Source organism: Empidonax traillii, unplaced genomic scaffold (assembly GCF_003031625.1).
Source record: "Empidonax traillii isolate 1590-97213 ecotype Southwest subspecies unplaced genomic scaffold, ASM303162v1 scaffold416:size516265, whole genome shotgun sequence".
Lineage (NCBI taxonomy): Eukaryota > Metazoa > Chordata > Aves > Passeriformes > Tyrannidae > Empidonax > Empidonax traillii.
Window position 1 is genome coordinate 451,135 of NW_020955609.1, and position 9,804 is coordinate 460,938.

Here is a 9,804-nt window from a genome sequence, read left to right on the forward strand (position 1 = left end):
ATGGCTTGTTTTTTTCCAAATGTTGAGATTTTTTTTCGTCCTCAGCTGAGCAGCTATCTGGGTCAAAATAAATATGGAAAACTTGGAGGTAAGAGCCACAAGGGTGGTGAGCAGCAACTAGTGAGTCACACTTCCTACTTAAACTCCCTCTTGGTACAGCCTTATTTTATTACCAGTTAGAGGAAAGGTACAGGGTGAGTAGGCTGGGCTGACGAACAGTGGTGTAATCGTGGTCAATGTGAGGAAGATGGGATGAATTGAAACTTCCAGGGGATTTTATCTTCCTTGGTCTGGAGGAGCACCCAAGATCAGTGCAGTCTTTCCAGATGACCTGAATTTTTGATCCCATGTCATTCAGGAAAAACTCAGCAACTGCCTCCCAAAAAACTGGAAAGCAGTTTTTAATGAAATGAATCTGAACAGCTCTATTCAGCTGAGCACTGTCTTTTGCTTGTTCAGGTGCTGGCAACTTAGTCTCTATTTTTTATTACCTTTTTTTTTTCCCCTAAACTACTTTTTTAAGTGCATCATTACCTGTCAGCTTGAAAACAAATCAAGAATGTTATCAGATGGGCTGTGTTCTGATTAAAGCTGTTTTAACTCATTAAATATTAATCCGTATCTCCTCAAGAGTTTTCCTTCCATCATTCATGTAATTGAGTAAAAGTGAAGGCTTTGTGTGATTTACTAGTCAATTATAAAAGATAAAGGACCTGTGTGCTCTGTTCTTCTTAGAGGTGTCTACTGAATTTCACTTTAATGAGCTGCTACTTATTTTGACAACACTTGAATCATGTATGAGATATTTTCCATAAACTTGTTCTGAGAAGGTCATTGGAGTGTAACTGGAACAGTGAGGCTTTAAAGACGTGTGTTTCTTGAGATCTTTTAGTAAAATTACCTTCAGTAAAATCTGGATGGATGGCTTGACAAATGCCTGCCTTTTTCACTTTGTAGCTTCACAGTGTTCAGCTTGTTGAATTACTCTGTTCAAGTAAAGCTGACTTCTTTAGCCACAGGCTTGTACCATGTTTATGGTCAGTATGGAAGCAAGAATCTAATGCTGATTCGTCGGTGCTCTTCAATGTGATGGTAATGTTTTCTTTCTGGAGTCCTCTGATTGACGCTCTTCGTATTCTGTGATGCTTTAAAGAGATTTTCAAAGGGGACCTAAGGGAACTTACATGTCCCTGTTAAAGCTCTATCCTCTTCTGCGAGCTACGAATCTGTGTAATATGTTGCCAGAATATTTTGCAAAATACTTCCGTGCTGGAGAGAAGCAGAAGCACTGCAGAAAGCATTGCATTATTTTCTCTCACTTTTTCTCCATGCATTGGAGACCAGCTGTAATGATCATAGGGTGATGAGAGAACGGAGAGCAGAACTCTGTGTCTCAGTACGTGCTAAATGCTGTCTTCGTTTTTTTTCCTGAGCATTTCCTTGCCATGTTGGTAGCCTTTTAGTCCCAACTGAAAAATAATTTATTGGGGTTTGCTAGTGTGCTGTCATGGATGATCTCCTTGCAGAGAACTGCTCCTTGCAGCCACGTAGACATACAGAGTTAAATGGCAGTTCTTTATTACAGTAATACAATTAAAATTGTAGCACATACATTTCATTTCTAATCCTTCTCCTGGAGTTATGTTCAACCTCCCTTTGTTTCCCGAGTGTTAAAACCACAGCTTGCAACTGCTAGAGAGGATAACACAGTTCTGTGCCTTTGCTATCCGTGGGTGGAATATTTTGTTGTTGTTGCTGGTTCCTTCTCCCCCCTCTTGGGATCACTTTGAGAATCATTTTGATGTTGGATAATGTGCTCTTTGCATCTTCCTTCATTGTTCTGCAGCTCCAGCTTGTATTCAGGTTATCTCTGTATGATAATCTGCATATGATTAGATACTGTATTTTATGATCCCTAAGACTAGTTCCATCAATCTTCAGGTCTGCATTTGTGGCATCTGGCTATTCCAGATCTGTGTACAGCTGTGGGATCTCCAGTACCAAGCGTGGCCTGCATCTTCTTACCTGTGTTGCCTGCTGTGTCCCTGCTTGTCGGGGCCTCTGCTCTCAGACCAGGGCAGCATTTTCTGCACTACAGCGTTGTGTGAAAATGATAAATACCCTGTTCTGCCAACAGTAACAACATACTACTGTTACCTATATAAAACTAAGCTTGTACCATGCAGAGGTAAACATGAGTGAAAGGTTACGTATAGATCACAGGCTGACTGTGGAGGCAGAGAAGTGTTTGTCCTGCCACAGGCAATGTCAGTTCTGTATGTGACAGGGCTACACAAGGATGACAACAGGCTTTCATATCTCTCTTTTTGACTTTGTAATCAAAAGGCATTTTTTCATGGTTGGGGCAGGAGCAGGGATAAAGAAGGAGAGATGAATTTTTACTGGGGAAGTGACTGGTAAATAGTAGTGACAGATCAGTTTATATAATAAAATTAGCCACAAGTTTTGATTCCTCTTTCAATATCTTTCATTTCTGCCATTTCCCAGATCTGTACAATTCATAGTCTTTGTAAATGTTAGCTTAAAGGGAGATTTTGCTCTGTGTTTTAACCACTTTAAATGCTTGGCTTTAATCTTTCTAACTGTATTGTTTTGGCCTTCTTTTTTTTTTTTTTCTTTACGAACTGGCACAGTGCAATTTTGTGCTGTAGTAAGTAAAGGCAACACTGATTTTGTACTGTTAGCTGCATATCTAACAAATTCTTTAACGTTACCTTACAGTAACCTGTTAACAGTAGCACCCTTTTTAGATCAACAGCCTACAAAATTAAGTCTGTTACTTGTGGCATTTTGTATGTCATAGCTTGTGTTTCTCAAAACTTGACATGTCTATTTTCTACAAATATAAAGTAGTACATCCTTAAAAGATGCTTTTTTTACTGTGCTGAAGAATTTTATCTAAACTGTTGTGTTTAATCAAGGACACCAAAAGAGGGCAGCATTGCCGTTTGGGAGACTTACAAGCTGGGTGCAGGCAAATGTTAGGACAGAAATAAAATATCTACATTGATGTTTTCATAGTGAAATACTTCTTTGAGTAACTTGCTTAGATACATATATATATTTGGAAAATGTCAGAAGAGTCTTCATGATTATTCAAAATAATTTTCCGAATTTTTTGGTTTAGGTTTATAGTATAATAGTTTTTTTCTCTGGGGTGTGCTGTAATGAAATCGAAGACCATTCCAGAACCGATGATGTGGATAAAGCCCTTCATTCATAAATATTCAAGGTACCATGCTGTAAAAGGGTCTGTAACGGTTTGGCTAGCTGTGTAATTGGGCATTAGATGCATTCAACTGCCAGAATTGTTTTGGACTTCCCTATTAATGCTTGCTTGAGACCATATGTTGAGAACTGGACATTTGGGCACGTAAGGAAGGCACGGCTGTGCAGTGAACTGCCGTGTGTGACACGCTCCATACCTGTGCATCACCTACAGACCCATGTGATGCAGTAGTCAGCTGCTGCTGTTTCTTCTCTACTGTGCTGTTGCTAATCTCCTGCTTGGAGCAGAGGCGTGGTCTGGAAGTTGTTACACAAATATACATTAAATGTTCCGAAGCATATGGCATTAAAGCCTGGCCCCAGCAATATCACATTTCCCAGAGAAAGAGGGGTAACCCAAGGGAAAGCACTTTGGAGCAGTGCTTGCTGCTCTGCTGCTCAGGGCCCCGACAAGAGTTTTGTTCATTCCAGATACTCTGGCTGTACCACAAACAGATCCCGGTCTTACCTACAGTGTTTGCAGCAACAACCAATCTAGCTGTCCAGGAAACAGGCAGTTTTTCAGTCCTGAGAGTGTATATTCTCTGGATGTTGCTGACTTACTTTCTGAAAATTGGGCAAAATATGAAATGGTGGCTAAAAAATCAAGTGTCATATTTAAGGTATAAGAGATCTATCATACTGTTTCCACAGCTTGATCTCAGCATTGCTAATGATGCCAGTGCTGAGATAAGCACTGGCAAAAATCTTGCTTGGATGCAGTTTCAACTTTTCTTGGGGAAAAAAAAAAAAAAAAAAAAAAAAAAAAAAAAAAAAAAAAAAAAAAAAAAAAAAAAAAAAAAAAAAAAAAAAACCAAAAAAAAAAAAACCAAACAAAAAAACCCCAGCACATATCTAAACTATTGTAGTAGAGAGAGGACATAGATACTGAATGTTTAAAGGCTAGAGTGAGGATTTGCATGGATGCAAAGGTTGGCTGGCTTGTTAGACCAAATAGCACCAAGTGACACTAAGCAACATGCTGAGATGTAGGAAATGGGTAATGAGCTATCTCCTTATGAAAACCACTAGTGCTTCATTCCAAAGCTGCTGCTTTTCTGATCTCAGGCACTCCCCAAAGTAGAGATTGTGTGAATTTGTTGTAGAAAGCTGTTACAGGATCATCATTTTAAGTACCTGCACTAAGTGACTTCTCCATATCCAGAAACCAGGATTTTAGGTTTTGTTTAATACTTTCTAAATATTAAATATATTTTTAAAAGTGACATGGAACTCCATGACCTTATCGCACTTCAGGAAACTTGGTTTAAAAATTAGGCAGACTATTTATTTTCCCTTTGAGCACTGAATTATATCTCATTTTTATGTGTGTGTGTCGAGAAGGTGTGTGATAATAGTATGATAGTAACTTGAGATTTAGTAATGAATTCTAAAATGGCTGTTTCTCTGTAAACACACTGTCCTTTTACTGCTATTAAAATAATCACAATGTCCTTTTCTTCTGGTGCTAGCAACTGTGCTGAGACAGATCTAGTTCTGTCACAGTAACCTTACTGATTTTACCCATTACAGATCCTTCACTGTGTATCTAATCCATGGGCTTCAGCAGTCACTAATTGTAAACTACTGCCTGTATAAAATGCCTGGAGGAGAACATCATCTCTAGGAATGAATCACTGATAAAACGTTGAATTCCAGTGGATAATGAAATTAGGAGATCTTTTTCAGGCAAAAATTAAAAAAAACCAACAAAGGTCTTGCAAATCACAATGGAGTTCCACAATGGTGTTCAAGTGTTCAGCTGCCTCCTGAGGCACCTCAACTAAAAGTTTGTATATCCGTAGGTTCTTAACTGGTACACTGCTCCTGAGTTAGTTGGAGTCACCTCTGTAGGGATAGGTGCAATTGTGCAAGAGTTTGTAACAGAAAGCTAGAACATGTTTCTCTCAGGAAAAGTGCAAAATGCCTTCTCAGCTGGGTAGATGTTTTTATTCTTCCTTCTACATTTCAGAGAAAGTTGCAGGGAGAAGCCACAAGCAACCTCTCTCTCCTCCTGGTATGCACAGAAAGAACATGTTTGCAGACATGTACCAGGTCTGCTTGAGCCAGAAAGGGTAGGGGAGAAGAGAGAGAAGATACAAAAAGCAGTGGAGAAGGCAGGGCATTGCCTTTTTTCCCTGGGACCTTAATGACCTGCAGCATCATTAAGAAGTAGTCCTTGCATCTGAAATAAACCTTTAATAAACCTTTTTTTTTTAATCCTTCCACTGTCTTGGCATGCTTGGGAGGAATACCTGCATATGTTTTGCCTTGGAGAAGGTGAATGAAGCTATTAGAAGCAGCACAAGATGCTGATGTAAGTGCTCTCACAAAACCAGGAAGACAAAGGTTTTCAATGAAAGTTCCTGTGTGGCAGGTGAGAAATCTGAATTCCACATTGGGAGAATTTATAGAAGTGAACAACCAGCATCTTTCTCTCTCTTAGGCTTCAATATGTGGGTCCAGTTTTACTAGTCCCCACGTCATCATGCTGACTGTTGTGAGTCCCACACTATTCCCCACAAGTTACCTCAGATTTGTGGTGGACAGATAGCAGGACACCAAGTCTCACTTCATCTATGTAACCCTTCTGGAAAAAAAGAAGCCCCACTATGGTCTTAGCACCACAGAACAAAATGTATATTTGCTTGCATGTGCTTTATGTTAGGTTCTAATATTTTTTTTTTTTCCTTCAGAGATGATAGCTTTTTGAAGTCAATTGCCTTCAATGATGCAGCCTTGCTTTGCTGCTAAGCTGCTTGAGATTGCAGGATCAATATTAAAAAAGAGAGATTGAAAAGGCTATTGAAAGTGTTTGGTCACAATCGAGAATGACAAAAACACCAGCTATGCTGCACTGACAATTTTTAAAGCTCTGTGTCAAAGCAGTTTCCTAATTAGAGCTTGGGGATATGGCTAAGAACAGATGATAAAATCTTCAATGGAAATAGCTGAGCAGTAAGGTTCTTACTCTACTTCTCTCTGACATCCTAAAAACAAGTATTTTAGAAACTTTCCCTCTTAGAATAGAAATTTCTGACTTGGGTTTTTACCTATAACATCAGTATGCTAGCATTTGCAAGTGTAACTAATGTATTTTGACAAAAAGCAGCAGTCTACTCAGGAGATGAAATCCTGATTACATTCAAGTCAATAGGGACTCTTCTATTGCCTCCTGACTGCAAACAGGTAAAAGGTAGCAGATGTGTAGAGACTGGGGAGGAAGAAAGGCTGTGGAGGCCCCCCCCGAAAAGACTAGACTAAGTCCCTGACAATCACTAAGTGCTGATTTGGGCGACAATTCCTGCTTCCTGCAGAGTCTGGCCAGCCCTTCCACATCCAGGGCTTACCATAACCACCCCATCTCCCACCAGTACAGCATATTTCCTTCAGGGAGCAGAGAAAATATTAGAAAACTTTTCCTGTAGTAATTCAACTACTGAGGAAAGAAAGTGCTGACATTTGCACGTTTTTTTATGAGAAAGGAACAGTACAAGCTTCTATCAGGTGAATGCTCAGCCCTTTCAGTCTCAATGAAGATAAATGATGGAACACAATGAAATACCCTGCTCCTAAAACTGTAAGATTTCAGACTTGCCTTCCAGTCACAACTTTTTTCAGCACTTATTTTTAGTTGAATACTCTCCCTAGCCCTTACAATTCCCTCAGCCCCAGCCTGGACTTTGTGATCTCACAGACACAGAAGGAGAGAGGAGCTTAATGTATATGCCATGCCTAACCTTAAATGTGCAGTTAAGGGGCTGACTGGAGGCAGGGAAAGGGCTACTGGGAGATAGCTCTTTGGTATGGGGCACAACAGGAGTATAGGTGCTCTACACTGTGATCCAAGGGAACAATATTAATTTCTTCTGAAGGTGCCAGTCTGTGTCCAGGAAAATGCGAAACTGAAAACAAAGAGCTTGTCTCTTAAAGTTTTCTTCAAGCTTTTAATGTTGCCTGGCAATAGGAGCATTTTCGTTTGTAGGCAACATGTCCAAAAGTTAGGGAATACTATGAAATGCTAATGTTAAAACTGTAAGATCTAAGTTGTTCAGTAAATTTTGAATTCTGCCAGCAGATTTGAGAACACAGCCTATCTTAGCAAGAGGGATACAGGAAACCTGTGGGGATTTGGAGATTCCTTCCCTGGTCTGTTGATGACCATACAGGTCATTAGCCCATGTCTCAGTTTCCCCCTGGGAAAAAATACTTCGTGTCACTGAATCCCTTCAGCAAATGTTTTTACAAAGAGGACTCCACTATAAGAAGCATTTTATTATTTAAATGAGACCTTATGCAGCTGGCCCTAGATCCTGGTGCAGGATACTTGTGCACTGGCACAAGCTGCTTTCCTCCTGGTTTCTTTTTATTGGGAAGGAACAGGGAAAGGCAGCAGTGGAACACGGAATAAGCAAGAAGAAAAGAGAGGGGAGTTACTTGCCCAGGCTGCAGAGAATGTGATGTAGTTTTTGAACTCTGAATCTAGATAGCTTCTTCCTAGTCACAGCCTGAGACTGATGCTATCTCTGAGGAATTTTGAAAGCAGACTGTTTGGCAGCTCTCCTCTTCCAAGACAATCACATTTCCCCTTTTCCCTGCAGGCATGTGCACAGCTGAGTTGACCAGCCTGGATTTCATTACTTTTCAGGTGAAGAGAAGCTCTTCCTCTGCCTTCTCTTTCCCTTTGAAAAGTCGCTGTGCCTGCTGGCATGAGCCAAGGGCCACAGGTCAAGGTCCTTGCTCTGCTGGTTTTCAGAAGAGCTCTAGGGAAGGGTCAGACCACGGGTGATTGCCTGGGTTGGAAGAGTTTGAGTGACAAGGAGAGATAAGGTTGGGGGCAGCTAGAAGGGGGAAATTATCCCAGTACATGAGCAGAACATTGAAAAGCTCGAATTTCTGGAGATATTGAAGGTGAAAGTGCAGCAAGTCCCAAGAGCCTAGCACTGGCAGGACCTCTGAGCAGAACAAAAAGCAGCAGCAGGAGGGCAGAAAATTCTTTGCTTAAATGAGACGTGTTTGTTTCCTTCACCATGAGGCTGCGTCGCCCAATGTTCAGGAGCCCTGTCTGAATAAAAAAGCTTCTGGATACTGTAGTAATATACCTAGTAGGAAATGCCTTCATGCACAAGGAAGCTGAAGCATGTTGGATGGAAAGCTTTAGGCCACACCATACAGTTGCTGGTACAGGAGGCTGATGTGTGTTTAAAGGTTTGGGATTTGCTGGCTCTCCTTGCCAGGATAACATTTTCTCTGCTCACAAGATAAGCTTCCTACACTGTAGTTTTTAAAGCAAACTTCACTGCACAGCCAGTAATGGCAGATGGTTTTCAGCTTGATTACTTCTACTGTCATTTAGTTAAGGTTCCCACATGTAATTTCTGCTCTCCTTATGTTTGTACAACAGAAATGCTTGTTTTGCCAGAGTGTAATATGAACGAGGAATAGTGGATAATGATTATAGCAACATGGGATTAATTAATTACTATTATTTCAGAATACATAAGAATATGTAAATAATTAGACTTTTGAACCTGCCACCTCCTTGTGAACTGTTCAAAATCAAAATTGGTTTGATTGTAACCGTTTAAAACTATTGTGGACAAACATGCTCTGTTTGCCCATCCAATTCCGTATGTGTGGATTGGATGATCCAAACCAGGAGTTGTGCTATTTTACCTTCAGGAAAGAATTACAACATCTCTGAGAACTTTGTAATCACTGTTTTTATCTTTATAGCCTTGATAGAGATCTGCCTGATGCTTTCTTGGAACCTGGCTAGCAAGCAGTAGCTTATTAAAAAGGTGAACAATGGAAGGCTGCAAATTACAAGGGAATGAAAAGAGTTTGGGTTGGATTTGATCACAATGGTATTAATCTTCTCAAATACAGTATATTACCTGAAGCTGTTAAGCAGTAAGTTTTATAACCACAACCCTGTGTGATGTTCATTCAAATTCTTTTTCCTGAAGCTCAGATCAATGAAAATTTCACCCACTTATTTCTCCTGAAAAAAAAAAAAAAAAGAGCAATTTACAGTCACAGCATCTACCTACAGCTGGTAGGTAGTGCTGGAGGCCTTAGTTAAGTCCTCTGAGGATTATATTGGCATTAACTGATGAATTACAATAAGATGATCAAACACGTTGCCATTGTTGGTACTGTTTTAAGTCACTAATCATTCATGAAGGACCCACATGTCAAGCTCACTGCACAGACTGTGCACCAGTTTACAGTTTCAAGTCAGACCTTGCTTATCCATCCTCAAAGGAACCTCTTCTGTGGAAGGCAGCGAGGTCCTGTGGGAATTCTGCCTGTGTCCTGGGCAGCACAACTTGCCCAGTCAGAGCCAGGGACCAGGAGAGATGTTACCTGCAGCTGAAAGAAGTGTGGAAGTGTGTAGTAGAGGGGGTGGGGTAGCCCTGTGAAATTATTATATATATGCAGTATGGAAGAGAATGGACAAAAAGTTGTAGTGAAAATCACTGAAACATCACTTTTTCTCAATGGATGCCTTTG